The 23,329-nt window shown below is 44.8% G+C and overlaps 1 non-coding gene across 1 annotated transcript; it reads right to left on the reverse strand.

The window, feature by feature from the left end:
• Positions 1 to 20,078: 20,078 nt before the first annotated feature.
• On the reverse strand, positions 20,079 to 20,151 carry Trnat-ggu (transfer RNA threonine (anticodon GGU)). The gene has a single exon. It is a non-coding gene; the product is annotated as a tRNA-Thr (tRNA).
• Positions 20,152 to 23,329: the final 3,178 nt, after the last annotated feature.

Below are 23,329 nucleotides of genomic sequence, written 5' to 3' on the forward strand. Positions count from 1 at the left end.
TTACGGCACCAAACGCCCTGTCAATTTTTAAACTTTGGTCATTCCAAATACCATTTTTAATAAACGCCACTCTTGAGACACCGGTCTTTTAGGACGCCGGGCTCTTATAAAAGTAGTAGGACAGGTTAGTACTTTGAAAGAATTCGTCGAATGAGGAAAAGGGCAGTTTATATAGTATTCACCAACAGGCAGGCTAAGGCGTGTCAAGAGTACCTCCAGGTCACGGTGTCACACTATATTTGAGCAAGGAGTTTTCCAAATACCGAAACATTCTTCATCCTGATGTGCAGGTCTTCAAGCTCCTCCATAACCTCAACAAGTCTACCCTCTGTAAATTACAAAAGGCAACTTGGAAATAAGCATCTGCTTATGGACCAAGAAATCACAAAAATACAGTAAAAACTGTATTTGTGCACGCTTTAACTACGCTGGGAAGCAAAATCTTTGTCCTTGTTCTGGGCTTTGTTCTAGTCAATAGACAAAGTAAACAGTGTCGGGTTTCTTTGTAGGGAAGGTTTCAAGAGCCTTAACTTTCAATTTTCTTCTGGAATACAGCACTGTTTGATCCTTTTCCGACACAAAACTGCACTTAGCTGGCAAAAAGCACATACCCCTTGACGCAATAAAAAAATATCATTTAATTTGTGCCCCATAGCCCGTAAACCTATGTCGCGGCTTTGTTATTGATAACTGTTTCATGGTCGATTGCCAGCTTCTTATGGTGTCGTATGACAAACAGCAGAGTCGAAAACTTTGCATATCCCTGTACTTATGTGATACAAGTAGGGACGGCTTCATTAATAAAAAACAGTGAACATGCTGAAAACAGAAATTTAGTAATAAGAGGAGAAGTATAAAATGTCTGTATGTAGAAAAATTAAACAATGGGGTTTAACACACCCAATCGTCACCTGGGCGAAGAGACGCACTGCCGTGGATGACTCCGTATTAGTTTTAACAACATGGGAAACATTACAGAGGGGCGAAATTTAGCGACACGGATGTTTTTGTTTTTTACCTTGATCTGGAAAGCAGTCACTGCGACCAGGATCGTACCCACGTCATTGGGCTCTGCAGCACAATGCCTTAGCCACTGACACTCCGCAGTGGGTAAAAGAGAAACAGGCACAACAGTGGCGTTAGCATGAGCACTTCCACTGCAATATTCCGTGAAGCAGTGTCCTCGCCCCGGATTAAAAAGATAACAAAATGCGAAAGCGCAGTCGAATCATCTTCCATTCCCCATGTGTGAAAGGGAAAGGAAAATATCGATTGGGTTAAAGTGCAAGCAACAGACATCACGAGACTATGTTTCGGTGAACAGAGTTTGGGCTTTCCGCCATAAGGGTTCACTCACGCAGACGCGTACCATACACAATTTCGCCTGGAATCTTGCGAACGTAGCGGCGTCTAAGAACAACTTGGTGCTGAGCAGCGGCAGAAATCTGAGGAACGTCCTCGCAGGAACATTATCTGCTATGATGTGCACTCTTGATTGATCCGCCGCTACGGACAGCTCTTTTTAGCAAAAGTTGTGCAACATGCATATGCAGAACGTGTGGCCTATAGATTTGGTCATGGCAGCGAATTCGCTCTATCGAATGATTCGCCCAAGAACTTCCTTGAGAGTGGTTACGGGCGCAGGTAGCTCTGTGCTAGTCCGCACACACTACAACTTCGTCCAAAGAGGCATCCCCTCTTAACTAATCGATGGTGTTGCACGGCTACGTATTGCTGCGACAGACGTGCGAGCAGCTTGGTCGGCCACTCAGGGGAAAGGGGAGGGCCACTCGCGTGAATTTCATAGTGACTTCAATTTGCGTATCTCGAGGAAGAGTACATGCCATACCTAAACGACAGGCACTTAGTGGGGTCCACGGATGTGGTAAACATAATATGGTCCTGACCCTACTTAGTCAAGCGTATTTTCTTAGGTTCTGAAATGAACCGACGGTACAATTTCAAGAAGTTTCTTTCAAGGAACCATACTGGCTGATCCTCATAAAGTTGTCAAAAACCGCGCACGTACAGACATCCACGCTTTGTGCACTGCAATGCCTAACAAGAGCACGGAAGCAGCTTGAACTGCTAATGATCACGAGGCAGTGGTTAGGACCTTCTAGTGCTGTCGATCTCCTCGCGCTTTTATCATTTTCTGCGCTTAACCGAAGTCCGTGCCCAAGCTTGGATTGATGCATCCGGCCAATGGCAAGCTTGTACTCTCGTTCATGCGGCGGCAGCTGAAGGCGTCGCAGATACGCATGCATGGTTTCATAATTCACAAAATATGTGGTACACCAGATCTCGGTCACAAAAACGTGGTTAGGTGGTCAATAAAATATTCTAAACCCATAACATACTTTGTAAATTGTAATTTGATGATTACAAGTTTTTAATATGCAGGAGTTCTCGTATATACACGATACATTTGGCGGGAAGGATGTACTGCCTAATCTTATTGCTATTATCCAAAAATATCCCCGTAGAGCTATTCTATATTTTTAATTTGCGAATCTCAATAATGTATTTCTTGCACCCCCAGAACTATCCGAACATTTTAGAACCACGCTATGGCACACAACCCAAGCTTTCTCCAGTATTGCTCATTGTGAAACTTTGCAAAACAGTAATGTCTCAGAATAGGAAAACTAGTGTGGCCCCTGAAGATTATATAAGTAGCCACCTAATAAAAAGGACCTTATCACATAAATATCTCAACTTTGATAGCTTAAACACATATTTATCTCAAAAAGTTAATAAGTCAATGAAAACATAAACCATATTCCTGACTTCCTCACATCCTGCAAGGCCCCGCTAGCCGAAAATATAACAAATGTTTAAAAGAAGGCATGCGCTCCCTAGCAGCCCTACCGCAAAAAAAAAACCCTACACTCAAAGCGAGCCCCTCCCAGCTTCTCTAGTCAAAATATAGTTACTCCAAGAGGCTTGGACTCAGAAAGTAACGAGGAGATGTGCATACGCCTTCAAAGGAACTCATCAAGTGTTCGTTACTGGTTTCCCAACAGCAAAATTTATTCAGAAGGTTTTGCGTGGTTCCTTTGAAGAAATACCACACCTGTGCTTGTGCCCTACACCATTTGTAGGTGTTATAGAGTTGGCTTTGGAATAAACTATTCAAATCCAGTTTTGCGACTCAAAATGACTCTAGGTTTAGTTCGGTCTGAAGCGGATAAAAGTCGCCACTGAGGTCAAGATGATGTGTAGTACCTCAGAGTTTTTTAGCCACACAACTTTATTTTTGACGTCTTGTGCCACTTCTGTTAACATACTTGTGAAGTTTGTTAACGGGCAGTCAGGTCACTACGACGTGGGAGAGAAATCAGCAGCGCCATGTATGTCCGCTAGAGTAAAGCTCTGCTCCTTCACGTTTTAACTCGTTAAAAGACGGCCGCATGCCGTTTGCTCCGAGGAATTAAGACAGGAACTGCAGGATCGATTCATTGATTGTGGGGTTTAACACCCCGACACTACGCAGGCGATGAGGCGCGCCATAGTGGAGGGCTCAACATTAATTTGGGAACGTCATCGCGTACGGAAAAGCGAATAGGTGCGAATAAAGCGGAAAGACTGTGCCGCAGAACGTGGATATCACCCCGCTGACGTCCTAAATCCTACCTCGTTGAGCAGCTCCGAATCCTTCAAAGTTTCATTAAGCTAACTGGTTTAAATTACGCTCAATCACAAGTTGCAAACAAACGTGATTTGTTTTGTTCACTCCTTGCACTGCGCCCACCTTCGCTTGCCGTCCCGACAGCGCCCGACAGATCCCAAATTTTTGCTGTGTGTCACCATAGAAATATAACTACGACAACAGCCCCATACCAACACATGAATACTCACAGGATACTGCTCATGATAGGCGCATCTAATGAGAAAAATACACAGGTTTGTTAGAACACACAGGTTGCTCTAAACCAGTATATATTCAAAGGAAAGAAAGAGACATGACACCTAATGTATGAAAAGCCCTCACAAAGCAATGATCACAAAAGGAAAATTCAGGGAAGCTTGCACGAACGCACCAGACTTAAATGGCGAAGCTATTGTAAATGAGCATTCCCGGACACATATTTCCCATTCAGTATCGTTGTTTATTTTATAAGTTTATTTGAATAGCAAGCAACGTCACACGCATCGAACAGGCCGCATGGTTTCTTTGCGGTGAGGGGTGGATGCAAAGTGAACCTCAGGATTTTAGGCTCCTTCGATCTCAACTGCCGAAGCTTGAACCAAAGCGAAGCTGCAGGATATCTTTAAACGGGAGCACCGAAGGACCCATCAATGAACATTTGTATAAGTTTTAAAATGTATATTCGCATTTTCTGCCATTGCTTTGCACTATGCTAGAGTAGTCCTAGTCACACGCATCGATATCATCGTGTTCCTTGTTCCAAGCATTGCATGCGTAGTGGTGCTTGATGACAAGCTAGAGTTTTTTTTTTTTTTTTTTTTTACTGAAGCTACTCCGCGGGCCGGGATCTTGGCGGACGCCGCAAGGCACGCGCTCACGAGCACTCAGCATTTTTTCGCTCTTCATGGTTTTTGCCAGTTTTCTCATGCTAAAGCCACTACGCTTCCCGGGAACGCTCGGCGGCCGCCGCGAGATAGTCCTTCAAGTGCGCTCCGCATTTTCTTGGTATTTGTTCCTGCAACAGCGACCTTACGGCTTGTACAACCGAACCGCTGGTAAAAAAAAAGCCCTAGAAATTCGCCTCCCCTACCGAACACCCGTCCTGCTACTAGTTATAATAAAGGTTTAATCAGATCTTATCTTTTTCGGTAGCTCCTAGAGGTCTCCATAGGAATTAGGAATTTGTTGCAATCTTTTGGGAGCACGCACACATACGCTGATATTTTCACTTCTTGGGCATTCATATCGGTATAGGATTTCCATTCAAGAGAAATTTGCGGAGTTTATATTTTCTTTGCACAGTGACTGCAATTATATTAGCTACTGCGCCAAGTGGATCTCAATAGATTTTTGTGTAATCCTCTTTTTTTTTAATTTTTAAATAAAAAGGCATGAATTCTCTTTTGCTATTTTTGCGTGGTAACTGTGAAATTTGGGACAGTTAACCCAAGGGTGCTTCAAAAAATCGCTACATTACTCAGTCCGTCCGCAAGTACACCATTTATTTAACTACGGTTCGTAATAAAGCAACAACCCAACGCCCGCATACCCTTCAAATTCTGCAAAACCCTCTAATTGGCTTTTCGCTATAGCTCATTTCGCGTAATTGCTCCATAGTACGTTTAGAAATAGAGCATCATACCCTGGTGCTCTTGTTAACGCAAGGAAAACTGCTTCAGAGCTTTTATAGCGTGCTAGCACGTTTTGCCTGAAAACAAAATGAGTCCAGGCGTAAGAGCCTCCCTTAAAATGGAATCATTCGGACGACAAAGGAAAGGAACGCGCACTGATGAAGAGCGGCAAAAAACGTTTCTGGCGTGACACAGCGTAAATAAGTAAGTTGATACGGCGCCATTCTACTGCGTCTGGAAATAGAAAAAAGCACTTTTTATCGACAGCCTGAAAAAATGGTCGCAATTTCGGCCCTATGTTTCTCTTAGACTTAGGGTAAAGGGACGATATAATGCACACATGCCCATTCAGGTTGCGCAGGAAAGCTTCAAGAAAGATTCATTTCACATTTAACACACTGTCAAATCTCAGTAAATCTTTCCGTAAGGGATGCACCCGAATCCCGTCATTACCAGGTTATGTTTAGAGGGAGTACTACGAAAGGAGTTTCTCATTAAGAAGCTATCTTTAGGTTTAGAGCAGGCCAGAGGTGCCTAGTGATGTTGCAATCTAAACGAACACATCACATTTCTGAAATAACGACAGAAGAATAATTTTAAAAAATTCTTCTCGCTAAAACCCTTGAAAAAGTTGTTTACTTGTATTTCCGCCTTCTTACACACACTATATTGCAAGGCCCGTATATTGTAACGACATGTCCTGCTCAGTCAGATGGGCCAATCTTGATGAGGCGTGTCTTCAACCTCGTATACTTATATATTTCTGGTACAACTTCTTACCATTCTTCACTCACCAACGCCGGTCTTTATTCCTTATTGAAGCTCGTAACTGTTTTCTTCATCTTTCAAGGTGGCAGGGACAGACTCTATAAAATAATTTGTTTTCTTACTCTGAAACTTGTTTGTTGGATTTGTAAGTGATTGCGTTATGCCCTGCTTTGGAACTTGATTAAAAGACTGCGTGTTATAAGTTCTACTGCATGAGAATTGTATTAGTTGCAAAACCGTGCCGGCGTCATTGCTATTGGTGTGAGTCCTCGCTGGAAGTGCAGGTGAGAAATGAGTATTAGAGAGGCTGAAAAAAGCGACAGGGAGGTAAGAAAAGCAAGAGGAGGTGAGGGAAAAAAGAGAAGCAGGAATGTTTGAAGGGGGACAGAAGTTTTGTTCTTTAATACAACTTTGAATCTCGGCCCGATGTTCCTACTGGCGCATGCAGACTTAATTGTTTAATATGAATTCTCACTAGTAATGCTATTTCACATGTGACAAAATGCTGATTTATTATTGCCAAACAAGCGAAAGGCGTCTATATAGCTCTTAGAATGAATGCTCCATATTTGGCAGAGTGGAAGACACCCTAGAAGCAGCACTCAAGCCCTTAAAGGGAGTGTGTATTCTGTTGTACTGTAACACCGGTTGGACCGCTTAGAGCGGTCAAGAAGTGTTACGCTCCGTGGTTGTGTTAGATATTGAGATACGTGGAACACAAGACAAAAGTTATTCATGAAGAAGAGGCAAGGTTATCGCCACGATGGTGGAAATTTTCTGTAAACCTGGTTTTATAGGGTACCTACACAAAACAGGCAAGCTATAGCAAGAAAGAAATAAATATGGTTCATCGAGCCCCTTTTAACAGTGAACCTGCTTAGGAATTCATTGATTCCGGCGTTAAGCAAAACTCACTATAACACCGTTTTGTGTAATAACAGTATAAAGAAAAGGTTTGCCGCCAACGGGAGTATTCGAGCCTGTGCCAGGTAGATAACAGGTTTAGAGTCACTCGTCGTACCCACTCGTCTGTGACAGTAAGCTACTACCCGTGAGTCAAACGGCTTACTCAGTCAGCTGTGAGTCTAGGGGGAGGAATCAAGACACCTGCTCGACACATACCACCTCATAGGGTGCACGTTGCACCTGCGGACGCCTAGTTTAGCTGTGCGCGTTCCGGTCGTTCGTTTTGCTTCTTCGATTTGCTTCTTCTTCGCCGTTATTGCAGCAAAGATGGATGAAAGATTGTTGCGGCAGCGAAAAACCAAATAGCCTGCGATAGTGGACATAAACCATGGTTATTATACTGAAGGTTGCGTACAGTTCCGCTACCTTTCGATCTTACGGGTTAATGTGGGCTTCCTTCATTTTTTAGGGGCATTATACTAATGGCGTGATAAAAATATATATCAATATCGGCCATCAGAATGTTAGAGAACTAAGAAAATTGCACTAAAGGTCAAAACGCCTTTTCCGAGGGTTTTAAAAATAGTAAGGTTATGAACCCATTGCGGCTTAGGAAAAATAATTTTATAGTTTGCAATACGAGTTTGCCAAAAAGCTTAAAATTTGTTTTACAACAGCAGTTAGTTTTCTCACGGGTAAAAAAGTGACCACATGGTACTATCCTGAAGGTTCATTGTGAGATGTTATCCTTGTTTGTAGCGGAGGATGGCAGGTGTGATTGGGAGGTCATTACTGAGTAAGCTTTTTTTGGTCAGTTGATGAGGATGGGTTTCGCTGTCTGTATTATCGCGGGCTTGTCTGCGGTCTCCCGCACAATCACTGGATCTGTCGTATATTGGCATGGGCAGCAGGAAGTTGTTACTGGAGAGTTAAAGCGCGAGCTAAAAGCCTCCTCGCGCTTTAGATTGCTGTAATGACATTAAATCTGGCAGCCGTTTTACTGTTATAGACACCGAATCCAATCACAGCGCCGCCGAAATCCCTGTGGTCATTTTATGTAAATCGCTGATTTTGCTATGTCGAAGAGAAAAAGAGAAACACTTACAGCATTGCCATGAAAACTTTTGTGAGTAATAAAGCAACTAAGCTCATAAAGAAGTAGTCGTCTGAGGTCTAGTTGCTACACTTCCCTGCATTTGGCACTTTCCACCATTGCGATGCAAGAAGATGCACCAACACCCGCATGTTTTGGCGTGTTTCCGGCCCACGCGCGCCATATAGGAGCTAAAGTGCACAAGGGCATATAAATATGACTCAGGAAACCCTCACAGGGCTCTGTTTACGCTCCATAACGCACGCTCCGCCTGCTTCGCAATCCGTCTTTATTACATAGGTAATGTCCCGTACACGCTGGCTCATACGTGGCCGCGAAAATCCTTGATGGGCACTAAGCGGAATCTATGAGGTGCGCTTCAGGTTTGAACAGCGGACAGGGACAGACGCAAGCCGAACCTCCCACTGGGGTTTTCAAATGAGGTGAAAAAGATTGCGAAGCGGACATTAGGAACGGATATATTACCCGACGATGTTTACTGCTCATGTAAAAAAGATGTTGAAAAACCAAATCTGTTCTCAAGGCCTGTTACTTAGGCCATTGGAATTTGGACGCCTGCAAGGTCCGTGTGCCTATATTGCTGCCATGACGCCAGCGACTTCAGAATAAAAGTGTAGAGTTCATTGATTGTTTGATTGATTCATTTTTTGTAGTGTTTAACGTGCCGACGCAACGAAGGCGATGAGGCACGCCGCAGTGGAGTGCTCTGGATTTTTAACATGCACCAAAATCTCCTACGCACGCGCGTTTTTGCTTTTCGGCTCCATCAGAAAAGCGGCCGCCGTGGCCGGGAATCGAATCCGGGACCTCGTGATCAGCAACGCAACGCCTTACCACTGAGCCACTGCGGCGGGTAAAAGTGCAGAGTTACTATCAATAAGGGCAATACGCGTTGATTCAAATTGCTTAATTTTTTTCTCCGCTGGTGAAAAACATCTTGACGAGAGCCTTGATAAGTTCTCCCACTGAACTTGCAAAAAAGCTTACGGCCAAAGACAAGCTTCAACACCAGAGGAGGTAAAGAAAGTGGGAGGTACTACCACCGAAATAAGCTCGTACCTAGTCTTAGATTTCCTAAAATTCTGGAACCCCTTAGCCCTGTCAGGTGGGTTTAGAAACATACTTGAAGGAATTAGGGCACTAGAAGAAGGGTTTAAAAGGCTGCCTGTCTATGTTTCTGTCAGTGGAGGTAGCTTCTCGATGAGGCGACTCCCCCCTCGCTATAACTCTTAGCATAATGAACATATACGAAAAAAAAACACTTTATTATTTCTCAAAACACTTTACTACTTGGGAAGCATGACCCGCCAAAGAATGCACATGACCTTGCGGCAATAGTTTTCCGGTGCTGCTGTACGGATCCATGTACCGCGCAGGTGCTGGACAAGACGTAATAAAAGAAATGAAAAGAATGGCAGTGCCGCCATGGTTTGAAATCTTTTTAAACTGCACATCCGTGTCCATTTAGAAAACCCCGGCAAAGAGAGAAAGGTCTTTAAATTCTACGGAAGGAAGGAAGGAAGGAAGGAAGGAAGAAAGACTGTTGAATGCCTGCAACAGACACAGTGTGTACACTGCGCCCGGACGTAGCCACACATCGATCCCGACGTCCCCCTTACTCGGACCACCCCTTCGCTACTCGCTACGGGGTTTGACGCCACTGCCCCGTAAGGGAGGGCGTCTGCCCCGCAGCTTTCGCTCAGGTGCCGCCTTTCGAGGGCCGCCAGGACCTGCTGGCCGGCTGATAGTTGGGTGTCCTTCTCACAACTGCGCACTGCTTCTTGGATCCACGGCGGTAGGTCTGTCCTGGTTGCCGCCTCTTAAGGTCGCACTTCTCAGTCCCACAGTAAGTTGGCGGTCGAGGCCTTAGCATAACACGCACGTGTCGTCCGTATAGGGTTCAGGCTGTATGTGTTTAATGACGACCGGGGTCATCAGTGAATTCTTCTGCAGCTGTCTGAACGTGGACATTTCCTCCTTGATCAGCTCGAGGTGAGGCGGTGCCAGCACCCTCCAACTATTTCTATAATATTACGTGATACCCTGAAAGGTATTGTACCTGTGCATTCGACGGGGAATTCACTGTTACCAGTGCAAAAAGCCCGAGCCGGTGGAGCATATTTTCTTGAATTGATGGGATGAGGTTTTCTTTTGGGATTGTTGTTCATCGCACATTAAAAAAAGGACTGCCCCCTGGATGCCTACGGGATAAGGTTTCTAACAATTCAAAGCGACGACAGGGTACCGTATGACCTCCGGAAGGTTCCGGCCCTGCACAGCATTGGGAAATCGCGCAAGGCCACACGCCATCGCGACATCGATGCGAAACGGCCCAAAGAATACTTTAGTGAGTGTGTTCATCTGCATCTTGAAGTATGGAGGACTCAGCCCGAGCTACCACAATGGTTGCCTATGTTTGAAACACTAACAAACATGAAATAAGTGTAGCCGTTACTTTGTTAGTCATATTCTGGCCAGAAGTTTAGCATTGAAGCTTTGTGTATTGCGTTGTGTCAATGTTTGGCGATGAAGAAACAAAACAGACTGGCCGAAGGCTGAATTAGGAAACAAGCGGGTATATTTTCGAAGCATCTGTTTCTGTGAGTAAGGCCACGGGGTTCCGTTTGGGACTGCTAGGCCGCTGGAACGAGGTGTCTTGACAGCGTGACAGCAGACGAGATACGACGACAAGCCGGACCCATATAGTGCTCTGCACGAAAAAAATTGTACTCAGCGTACGTAAGCGCGTCCCTCGTAAGGAACGCCCAGCGCTGTCCAGCTCGATCTTTGAGAACACTCTGCCTGGCGTTCGTGGCGTGGTCACTCCCCTGCTGTCCTCTTCACGAGTTCATGTGCGTTTGCCTAAAATTGGGAGCACAGAAGCACAGTTCGCTCTACAGACCCCGAGTTCGCACAGCTGGTTAACTCAGGTTCTAGCATGCTAAGCTGGTACATTTTGGGTGAGTTGTTAAAGGCTGCGGACAAACCCATCTGGGCCCGCCAGTCACAAGGACCTTTCAGTTGTAAGTTCGCAAATCCATGTGGGGTACAATAGACATGTCTGCGACGAATGGGGAGGGGCCGCTGACTCTGCTGTTTGTCCAGCCTTGCACCTTTAGTGCAAAATGGGACAATGTTTGCGTAATCAACTATAAAAGCTTTACATCAAGAGCGAAAATGATATATCGTTTCTAGTAAAGAGGTATGACTCACTGAACCACCTGCGCAGCAGTCAAGGTCTCGGCTGCTCTACCTAAATACATGGTGCCGCTAAACACCACAGAGGGGACAAACGGTATTCCTTAAATCCCCTGGACTTCCGGCTACAGACGTTTGGCTAAATACTCCAGCTTTTCTGCAACGTTGCACCTCGCCGTCGAAGAGAGTCTGTAATGGCCTGCTGCTGGACCTGAGGCAGTGCCATAGAGCCCTTTGCTGGTGATGAATCACGAAGTGCCGGTGACACATACAATCTCTAACGGCATAGTCCGCCAGTTCTCACCCCTTTTGCAGCACATTCAATGCATTCAAACACATGCTCTATGTAGTTTCTTCCCCGTTTGCAGTGCGAGTCACGACAGTGTGAGTTTTTTTTTTATTTAGAACACCAAATTTCTCCATATTCTATCTAAACGGCTACCGCAAGGAACGGGAAGACCTTGTAAAGTTCATCTTTAACAGTCAGGACTCGTTAGAACGAAGCTCTCTCGTAGATGTTAGGTATGAAGTGATTTGTCCAGTTAGCCCAGTTTGTGAAATTGTTACTCAAATACCGCAATAGTAAACTCTTCTCGTTCAAAGGTAGCCCTAAAGAAAACAAGCGCTAATTCGGCCGCGTACCATTTCTTGCGAGTCTTAATTTTCTTTGTTCACGTGTGCATAGCCTTTGGCGGAATTTTGTGAGCATGCATTTGCACTAGTTTCGCCTACGGGCATCATTCCTAAAAATAAATAAAAAAATAGTTTGGGCTCCTTAGCAACCATGGGAGAAAACAGTATTTTTCGTATTCGTCATACCCAGAAACGTTCAGACAAGCTTGTTATATAATAATTTTAGAGAGTAAAAATACCATTCGGGGCACGTTTACGCCTCTTTTTATGATGGCAGATATTGTCTATTGGAGGGAGGTGTGCTTTTATAAGTTTTAGATCTGTTTCATTGACAGAAGTTTAGTAAACTACATTGAACGAATAGGATAGTTTTTTCTACTTTGAATTGTTTCTAAGGCTGCATGTTTTACTACGGTGGTTTATTTCCATTAGGTTGGTTACGGCCCCACAGAGATCGCTTCAGGCTGCGAGTTCAGGCGATAACCTAAAAAGGCCTTAAGTGGAAATGTTTTAAGTGCGAATGCACTTTATAAGCGACCCCAAACCATCCACCGCCGGCGGCGGCGGCGGCGGCGGCGGCGTCCGCAGTGCTCCTCTATATTTAAAAAAGAAACAGCATCCGGCGCCAGGTTTCCATCCGAGGACTTTGCGGCCGCAGCGCGACGCTCTACCGACCAAGCCACGGACGCGACGGTGATATCAGTGTTAGTGACGCGCCTTATATCTTTAACGCATTCAAACTACGTCGTCAGCGGCGTGCGTTGGCGACTCAGCGGCGTTATAGCGGCTTGATAACTGCGTGGTGTACACGTGATACTACAAACCCGATGGAAGAGATGGAAGAGAAGGCGGCGAGGCGGTGGGCTGCGGGGGCCGAGCGCAAGCGCCGCAAGCGGGCCGACAACCGTGCATTCGCACTTTCACATTCTCCCCCTCGGGGAAATGCGGGGGAATTTTTTTCTAAAACTTTGGTGGTTTCCTCAGTGTATGTATGTTTGGCAATTTACACTAGTGAAGATAGCTTTGTCTCTTTTTTATTCGTTTGAGCTTCCTAAAATGTGGCCTTGAATTGTAGCCAAGATTTCGCTGTACGAAATAGGAGCCCATGTTCGCTGAGAAAACCTTTGCCAATAGTGGTCTCCTGGGCGACGGTATATTCCTAATTATACGCGTTCCTAGCAAATGACATCAATGTTTTCTCAATTATTGCTCACGTAGAAATACTTAAAAGCCCACAACGACGGCGAACCTACAGCAAACTGTGGCATCCGAGAATGTTGCCGCAGATATTCTTCACGCTGTCCCTAAACTTTCGAGTCCCGCCAAAGAGTCAATACACCATTGTAGACTCTGAAGTGATCACGAAACATTATTCCGTCTACGGCGAGTCTCTGGATTATGTTTGCTAAAAATAGGCGATAGGCTCTTCATTTATTGGGTATGGTTTTAAAAACTGTGATCATTCTGCCTAAAAGTTTAAAAACTAATGATAGGCCACGAAACCAAGCCGTTGTACGTAGCATCGAATTACGTGCTTTCCAAAAAATGTGCATGGAACTGCTCCGATTGATATATGCCCCTTATTTTTCAAAAAAGCAAAATATTTAAAAGATGTTTTTCTGCAACTTTGACTTTGGATAATTTACGAATCCAGGTTAGAACACAAAGGTCGCTACTGGAGAATATTCTCTGCACATGTCCTCGCTCCGAACTTCAACGCACCACCACTAAGCTTTGTCTGGGCCCAGCCATTTCTGCACTGATCGCTTTGCGGGATGTTCTTGATCCGTCGCTCACAACGGGGATGTCACGTTGTGCAACAAAGACTTTCGTAATGTGCCCTCGGAATATATGACGCGAGGGAGAGCTGCAAACCCTTGGTCAAATAAGTGTTTCGGCTCATTGTGTTTTTGTGTGATTTTCTTATGTGTCTGTGCGTTTGAATATTCATGTATACGTGCGAGAGGTTTCCACACCTTCGCAAATCTCGTTCGCCCCATTTGGCGCAGCAAGTCGGGCGGCTCGCCTGGCTCACCTCATCTGCCCATTAAATAGCTCTCTCTCTCCTCTTATAGGTGGCTGAAGCAGTTAGATGCATACACAAAGGGAAACAGGGCAACTTTCGAGTGGTATTGGGAGAAAACATCTACATGTAATATATCCAAACTTATGAATAAAAAATACTTTGTATGAGTAACAAATTACAAAGATTTACGAGGAAATGATGTTTGGTATCTTTTTTTCAGAGTTCTTACTGGCGACAGGGCCTCAGGGTCTCAAAGAGGTCAAAGCGCCACAAAACGTCGCTGGCTAGTGTTGATAATAACATAAGGGCGGTTCATACAACAATTCAAAATTTAAAATAAACGCTGACGGCTTGTAAAAATATGACAACCATTTATTTCTGCCTTATTTTCTTCAAAATTATGATGTAATGTGAATTTACGAATACCCTTCTGTATTTAATACAAGTGTATCTGTTAGTTTACCGTTATTCAAATCACTTGACGGCTTTTATTATTTGGGTGCAAATGCCGAGTGGCCTTGTTGGGTTCCTGCAGTGATCTCTGCAGAATCCGCGAAATTAGCACGAAGGGAGGTGGCTGTGTGGAGGGCGTATAAATATAAGTGACCTGGTGAACCCATCTACTCGTGACCCCATGTTCTCGTCATTCCAACTGTAGTTTAACAATGGACAACCACAGATTGCATGATTGTTCGTTTTATGTAATTATTGTTGGCGATCTTGCTACTTTAGCTATCACTAGATTAAACCTTCCAAAAGATGTTTGTCGCGAGTATAAGTCCCTAGATATTTATGTGGCCTATATTTTTGAGCAATGAACCTTTGGTGTGCCGGAGTACTGACGTGGCTGCTGTGTTATTTAGCCATGAAGTTTGAATTATAAATGATTAGGGAAACGCTGTGGTTCAGTGTGATTGAGGCAGCACCTCTGTTTCTTCCTGATCTAGTGCTTTGTCTATTTTACTGACGTTCCAATACATCTACTTCCCATATTTGGCCCCAGAAGGAATGCGAATACATGTAGCCATTCCTAACGCACAGTACTAGCGCTGCTAAAGGAACGAGTGATATTTTAGTCCTCAAAAACTATTTACGGCATAAGTGGCTGTTCTCGATTGGGTGATCGTCTGTAATGCAGGCATAAGGTGCCTATTCGCAAGGAAACGTTATCTACGAGGGCTGTTAGTTGCTTCCGTAACTATCAACTCTCAAGTCCATATGCAGTAATAAATTTCAGCAAATCGTTTAATGAACGAGGGGAGAAAAAAATGCATTATGTAGGTTTTTTGAAGTGTCATAAATAAGGCATGGTTCTCGCCTCGTCCACTTACCCAAGATCCTCAAAAACTACTGATAGTATCCTTGTAGATGCTGAAATAATTCCAAAGCACATTTTGCAACTTGAAGGTGAAATCAAATGCAGATATTTTACGCCATAAAACAGTATACATGGGGCGCACCCCTGTGTTTTTTGTTTTGTCGTTCCTTAGGATTTCCCCCACTTGTCACGGGAGAGCAGTAAAAAAAGAACAACAGCGATAGAAAGTAACCGCTTATAAGCTCTGTTTTCACGTTCAGCAATTTATTTCCGACGCAATCACCTGCAGGGACTTGTGGTTTACCAAAGGAACTGAGATAGGGATGCGTCAACAAAGGTGTCAGGGCGTTTCATTACACAATCACAGTAGTACGCAAGATGTACCATCTTCTACACTCGGGCGCTTCCACATATCCCAGACGTGGTGTGCTACACTCGAAGCTTTGAAATACGTACAGGAACAGAGACCACCACTCGTTATGTTTGTTTTCGAGTGGGCACCATACAAGTGGGACACCTAATCTACGGTGCTTCAGCCATGAAACTTCCCGTTCGAGACATTATTGCAAGGTGCCATTGGAACTCCACCCTCCTTATCCCTATGTCGCTTCTTCAACCTATGTTGGGCACACTTCAGAATCATGCTCTTTTTTGATAAGAGAGCTTATTTCTTCAATCATTCGTATAGCCAGCATCTTGAAGATAATTTAAGGTGTGTGGGGCACCGGCAGAAGACCCGGATAGCGCTAGTGTGTTCTGCATAATGCGATAAGGGCGATAGAAGCACACAGGGCAACCTGATTTTATAATGAAAACATTTACACCAAAAACATAACAAAAGTCGACCCAAGGAGAGCAGTACGGTGAACATAAAATTAAAGAAGGATTCCCAAGTTCCTGCAAGCGCTTACCAAGAAAACCGGTAGAACAACAAGTGCAGGCAATTCAACGATAACACAAGGGTCCCGGCGGGCTGGGCTGTCTGCGTTCAGAATTCCCGTGGAAACTCTTTTGTTGCAAATACAAAAGTTTTGCGCTTGTATGTTATTCGCTCAAATATCGGAGAATATGATTAGAGAACCACCCTGGAGGCATGGGTAATGAAAACTTACTGCAGGGATGGTTCTCAACCCTTTAGGTTAACGAAGGCTGGACGGGAATAAGTTACGGTGAAGTATTCACTATGCTCTACTAGAAGAGCAATGATTTTTTTGGCTTCGGCGCTCTAGCGGTTCTAAACAAGGCTGATTTTGAATAAATATTCTATAGAAAAACACTGCAAAAACACCGACGCAAAGGCAACAAACAGCACGAAAGCTGTTGAAGATTAAACCTCCATGCAATCAGCTTCGGCCGCTTTTAATAATATTGCCAGGAACGCTGCTTTGTGCAAAGGTTTTAAAACCGTCAAATGTTCCATAAAAATACAAAAAACAAGTTACCCGCAATAGTGATATGCACTTGGGGACGACATTTCTTAGAGCTGCTGTTGGCCTGGTATGCATTACTATTGTTTTTTATCATATACAAATGCCTGTGCGAAACTGTTGTTGATTGTAGGGTTTAACGCGCCGACGCAACAAGGCGATGAGGCGTGCCGTAGTGGAGGGCTCCGGATTAACTTTGACCACCTCGGCACCTTTAACGGCCTTGGTGAAACTGATCAACAGTTCCTATTTGGAAAGCGCGGGAAGCAGTGGTTACGCGATGATACTAGCTTTTAAACTTAAGCAGTTTGCATGCGGAGATTGCAATTCCTGCCGGCTAAGATCCGTTTTTAAGTTTTAAATGTGCGCAATACCATCTGTGTATTTTGAACGTTTGTATTTTCTTATTCACTAAGGCTCAAACACCCAAACAAAATGTTGTCTGTTGCAACTGATATGCGTTTTAGGCTCAGAAGGCTATAAATAATTTCTATAGTAAAAACAGGTAATAAATTTCCAGCTATTTGCGTGGGTTTCTTTCTACCCGGTACCGTTTCACGCAGCCCGGCAAAGCCCATACTTATCTGATTTTCTTTAGTTCTTGCACTGAACGTAGCAATAGATAAAAATGTGCCTTTCTGACTCTATGAACATTTTGGACGATATCACTTAGCTACGCAAATATAACCGTCAAGTAAAGACCACGATAAGAGAAGCGCAATAAGGTAAACAGCGTTGTAGGGGAATACTTTCCCAAACTATTTTCCAGTTTTATCAGCAACAGAACTAGTGCGTATGCTGCATGCTTACACTGCTGCCGTTACTGCAGCACAAACCTATTTGGGGAGGATTGTTGATACCGAACACTTGCTATGACGTTGGCAATAAAACTGTCTCTCGGTGGGAGGTCAGTGTAGAGACGATCGCTGCCGTAATGCATTTCGAGACACCTAAGGACTTGTAATGAGTTGTGAATGTGGAAGCATGGATGCTGTGTTGTAGACCGCTGAGTGCTCCTTCCATTCTTTCGCGGCGAGAGAATGGGGACTGTTGCGCCCTTGTGCCAGGTTGGCGGGTTTTGCTTGATATGGTGCCGGAGAGCACACTTACAGCCACAGCCGCAACTCTCCGCTTTCAACGTGGCTCCGCGTTGCGTAGCAGCGTGTCTTGAAATTGTTTTATTGCACTGCAGAGCATGAACGCGGAACGTATCGGTCTGTGCAACGCTCCTCAAGATGCTGTAATAATGTACCAAACGCAAACGTGTTCGCCGGACGCTGGCCTTTTCACACAATCGGCGATTCATTGCTTTCGCATTGAAATTGATCTGCGGATTGCGTTCTGGGTTATTGGTGTGAAAAAGAAAGTTTTTATCAGCGCCTCTGTGATCGGTGATCGTCGCTTTGGCATCAGCAGCAGCACCTTTACGACGAAAGTATGGATGCGAAAAAGAATATTCTTTTGCTGGCTTCTGACATTGTTGATGAACCCAATGGAAATGGGACCGTCTTGTGACTTATTGATGGCAGTGTAATTGAACGCCAAGTACCGAATATTCCCGCTCTCACAAGGAAGGAGGGTACAATATGAATAAGCACACAATATTAAGACGGGGAAAGCGTACAAGCAGTCATTTCCTACTAAATACGTAAACAAGCAACCGAGAGTATTGCTTTTTTATGCACAGATATATCAGTTTAAAACCACTGCAATTAGTGGGCTGTTAGTCGACCAGCTGAGTACGTGTGCTCTTCTGGTGGTTTCACTTGACTATTTATTGGGATTTCGGAATTCACTCTGTGTTGTTAGGCGGAATACAAAAACAATATCATCGTTGTATTGATTTATTGTATAGTTTCTTTTGCGCATTTCTCCTTCATGTAGTTTCATCCCTTATTATTTGCTATCCTTCCTCTGAATCATTTCTTATGAGCTGCTAGTATAAAGGCACACAAAGTGCACCTGAGGAAGCCGCTCGAGGCAAGGTGAAGCTAAGATTCCGCAATCGACTTTCCTCCTTTTTTCTAAATCTACTACCATGCCTTCGTCGCAGTCCCTCAAACTCCACCTCGAAAAAAACATACAACCTGCCTTCGAAACGAAAGTTTTGTTCAAGGTTCACGATGATCTTTTCAACAGAAAACTGCTCTCTGGTTGCTACCACCTTAACTGCTTCTAAAAAAACTTTAAGGTGACTTGTTCCCTGAAGAGTAGTGATGGAATGCAGAGGGTAAATCGAAACGAGAGCCTTGTTTGCGCAGCGGGTTAAAACAAAAAGGGCAAATTTGCCTTTCACCAGGAGCGTATTTCGCTTTCCCGCTATTGTTCTAATAATGAAGCAATCCTGTGGAACGTCGCCCGTTGTATTTTATTCTTCGGGAAGAAGTTCCGTAAGAGTCAAATTATTTCAGCCGCAGTGCCCTCTAAAGTTTATCGCAAGCACTAGTTGAGGCTTCAGATATTCCACTTTGCAGGGCTTAGGTTATAGCCGCAAAAAACTCCTTGGTCTTGGTCCACTAAGCATTCGCGCAGCTGCAATCCGTGCTTTTTTGCTGTTTTGTGCGTCTTGGGGAAAACGCCATAATTGCTGTGGGAGAAGTGGTTATTATTTGTGTAGGCTCAGGACCTGGGCTGGGAAGGAGCTCGATGTTAGGCTGCCCTGGGTTACGCTCTTCATTGCGCTGTAGTGCGGCTGATGTCCGAGAGAGCTGCAATTTATGAATAATAACGCAAGTATCTGAATTCTTTGCGCCTTCCAAAAACCACCACCTCTATAATTGATTGATTGTGAGGTTTAACGCGCCGACGCAACGCAGGCAATGAGGGGCGCCGTTGTGGAGGGCTCTGGATTAATTTTGACCATTTGAGGATCTTTAAAGTACGCCGAAACCTCTTACACACGGGCGTTGTTGCTTTTCGCCTCCATCACCATTACCTCTATAGACCACAAAGAGAGGGCATCATACAAGGTCTAGAGATTATCACCGCGAGCTTTTCTTATGGCACTGCTATTGTAGTGTTTTCCGCTAAGAGTATCAGCAGAGAAATAATTGGCCCGCAGAATGCGAGCGCCGCCATTAATTTTCGTTGCTCACTTGGGGTAAATTCCCAATTGTTGGCATAGGTTGGTGGCACTTTATACCCGGGTTCCAAGGAAACAATGATATATATATATATATATATATATATATATATATATATATATATATATATATATATATATATATATATATATATATATATATATATAGCGAATCAGAAAATGGGAAATGAGGGGCTCCGTGAATTAAGACAGAAAATAAGGGTTGGCAGTCAAGAAAACCTCGGAAAGAAAGGGGAGGTTGTGGTGGGTCATAGAAAGAGATGAAGAATTTTTTTAGTCGAAAAGAAAGTGGTGAAAAAATGCCCGCCGGGTGGGATCCGAACCCACGACCTCCAGAATACCGGTCTGGTGCGATAACCACTACGCTACCGGCGGGGCTGTTTCCCCAGCCCTTTCTCGGGTATTTATGTTAAGGTATTTTTGTTTCCTGCACTTGGGGGTGGTAGCCAGTTCCACTCGGACTTCTAGGGGTGAAGGGGACCTTCTTTTAACCCCCGGGCCGGGACTCGAGTGTCTATGACATGTCGAGAGTGGTCGACCAGCGTTGAATCCTCTTAAGCTCCCTTTGGCACCAAGACTGCCAGAACAGAGGCCCTCGCTAAGCATGTAGCGAATCAGAAAATGGGAAATGAGGGGCTCCGTGAATTAAGACAGAAAATAAGGGTTGGCAGTCAAGAAAACCTCGGAAAGCAAAGGGGAGGTTGTGGTGGGCATCCCACCCGGCGGGCATTTTTTCACCACTTTCTTTTCGACTAAAAAAATTCTTTATCTCTTTCTATGACCCACCACAACCTCCCCTTTGCTTTCCGAGGTTTTCTTGACTGCCAACCTTTACTTTATATATATATATATATATATATATATATATATATATATATATATATATATATATATATATATATATATATAGGAGAATGCAGTAGGTTTAAAGACACAGATGAAGAATTTTTTTGAGTCACAAAGTTGTGAAAAAATGCCCGCCGGGTGCGATCCCAACCTACGAACTCCAGAATACCGGCCACCGGTGGGGCTGCTTCCCCACCACTTTCTCGGGTATTTATGTAAAGGTATTTTTTTTTGTTTCCTTCACTTGGGGGTGGTAGCCAGCGCCACTCGAACTACTCGGGGTAAAGGGGACCTTCTTTTTAACCCCCGGGCCGTTACTCGAGTGACTACGACATGTCGAGAGTGGTCGACCAGCGTTGATCCCTCTTAAGCTACCTTTGGCACCCAGACTGCCAGAACAGAGGCCCTTGCTATGAATGTAGCGAATCAGAAATTGGAAATGATGGCCTCAGTGAATTGAGACAAAATAAGCTTTCGGAGTCAAGAAAACGTTGGAAAGCAAAGCGGGAATGCGGTAGGTCATAGAAACAGATGAAGAAGTTTTTGAGTAAGAAAGTGCTGAAAAAATGCCCGCCGGGTGGGATTCGAACGTGTGTGTGTGTGATCTCTCTTTCGCGAACATTACCGAACCGCGCAAATTCAACTCCTGCATTCGCACTTTCACATTCTTCCCCTCGGAGAAATGCGGGGAAATTTTTTTTGCTTCCTGCACTTGGGGGTGGTAGCCAGCGCCACTCGGACAATTCGGGGTGAAGGGGACCTTCTTTTTAACCCCCGGGCCGTGCTCGAGTGTCTACGACATGTCGAGAGGGGTCGACCAGTGTTGAACCCTCTTAAGCCCAAAGCTGCCCAACCAGGTCCCAACACCAGTATACACATCCCAATCGACTCACACCTGCTGCAGCCTACCTTAAATCCGGAAAATTTCCTGGAACTCTAACACTCAAAACATCTGACAGTGGTACTGCCCTGGTTCTCGAACTAGCCGAGGCAATCTCCAAGCGAACATTGCAGCTATACCCAACCACTCATCCTCCGAGAACTACAGAAAACGTACCGCTGGCCCTAGCGTAGGTTTTCCCACCCCCCGTATCCACCCTTGTACACCGCCATATTACCAAACAGCATCACATTTTAGTCTAACCAAACCCCCCATAGTCTCCCCAGCTTCCCAAATTGCGCCACAAAGTATTTCTGCTACTTCGTCGAAGATCGTGCGTTTTAAACCTTGAATGACCGCAAGCCCATTAACTGCGTGTTCGACAACAACAATTGCTCCTACTCCGAACGTGCACTTCGAAAGCTCTCGTTTATCTATGAGTTTTCCTTAAGAAGTCGGTCATAATCCCAGAGTCGAAAGAAAAAGGACATCGGACGCCTTGTCTTGCATCAACGACTGTGGCACTGAAGTCAGGGACTTGGACGCGCTTGCCGCGGCTGAGCGGAAGGGTATTAAGCTCACTAGAGACGCGGGGGATCTTCACTTGTGCTTTCGGAAGTTGCCCTTTCCTACGCACAAAGCACAATAACCTGAGATACGTACCACGCAACCCCACAACCTTCCGTACCACCGTTTTCGGTGAGTCGAAGTCACCACTTTCCATTCCATCAGCCGCAGAGGTTTCTGCGCCAAACAGCGGATGACAACAGAACGCATCGTTTGGCCCGGCGTCAACACGCACGTGCAAAGTTTAGATCGTACATGTCAGAGGTATCAGTAGGTGAATGGGACTCGCTACAGTGGGGCTCTTCTACAGGAATTCCGGGCGTCCGAGTCGCGCTTCGACAACGTTCACCTCGACTTGGTGAGAGCGCTACCACACTGCCAAGGTTTCCCATAACTGCTCACATGTGTCGACAGATGCAGCCGGAGGTACGAGGCTATACTTATTCCGAATATATCAGCGGAGACTGCCCCACCGGGATTTGCTTAGACATGGGTGTCACGCTTCGGCTGCCCTGTTTGCATAACAACTCACTGCAGATGGCAATTCCCGAGCAACCTCTTTTCCGCACTTTCTACACTCCTCAGCACTAAACTGCAGCATACAACCTCTTACCCCCTGCCGGCAAGAGAATGGTTACATGCTTGAACAGGAAAATAAAATCTGCACTTACTGCGAAAATCAATCGCCAGTACTTGGAGGAAGCCTTCAGCTCGTACTTCTTCACCTACGATCAACGGTGAAGGAAGATGTCGCCTTAACAGCAGCGAAAATGGTTTACGACTCAGCAGTGCGCTTCCCTGGGGCATTTTTCTCCAAGCAGACGCTGAGGCAAAAATCTGAAGCTCTCTTGCCAGCACAAAAATAAAGCTTTGGTCTGTGCTTTCTAGGTTAAATCATGAAAAATGCCTAAATAAATTTACTATCTGCAGAAACGACAGACAATTGAATAAGAAGGCATTTTGAAACTGCCGTTGTTCCTAGATGGGAATATTCGATAGTTTTTTATTGGTGATCTGTTTCAGTTATCTGTTTTAGGGGCAAAGCAAGTTAGGGGCTCGGGCTGTCGGAGTCTCCTGTCGGGATCTTCTGTAGTCACGGTACTAAAACACCGGGACGCTCGTTTTCCAACGCCTCGCTCTAGAACGTTCCACGTAATAAGAGAAAAGTTTGTAATGATTATAACCGCTTAAAAATAAACCAGCATGATATAAAGATATCTGGAGCACTCCCTGTCCGCTTCATAAATACTCAAGCACACG

This window comes from Haemaphysalis longicornis, unplaced genomic scaffold, assembly GCF_048455015.1.
Source record: "Haemaphysalis longicornis isolate Haplotype H1 unplaced genomic scaffold, Haemaphysalis longicornis Haplotype H1 scaffold_9, whole genome shotgun sequence".
Classification (NCBI taxonomy): domain Eukaryota; kingdom Metazoa; phylum Arthropoda; class Arachnida; order Ixodida; family Ixodidae; genus Haemaphysalis; species Haemaphysalis longicornis.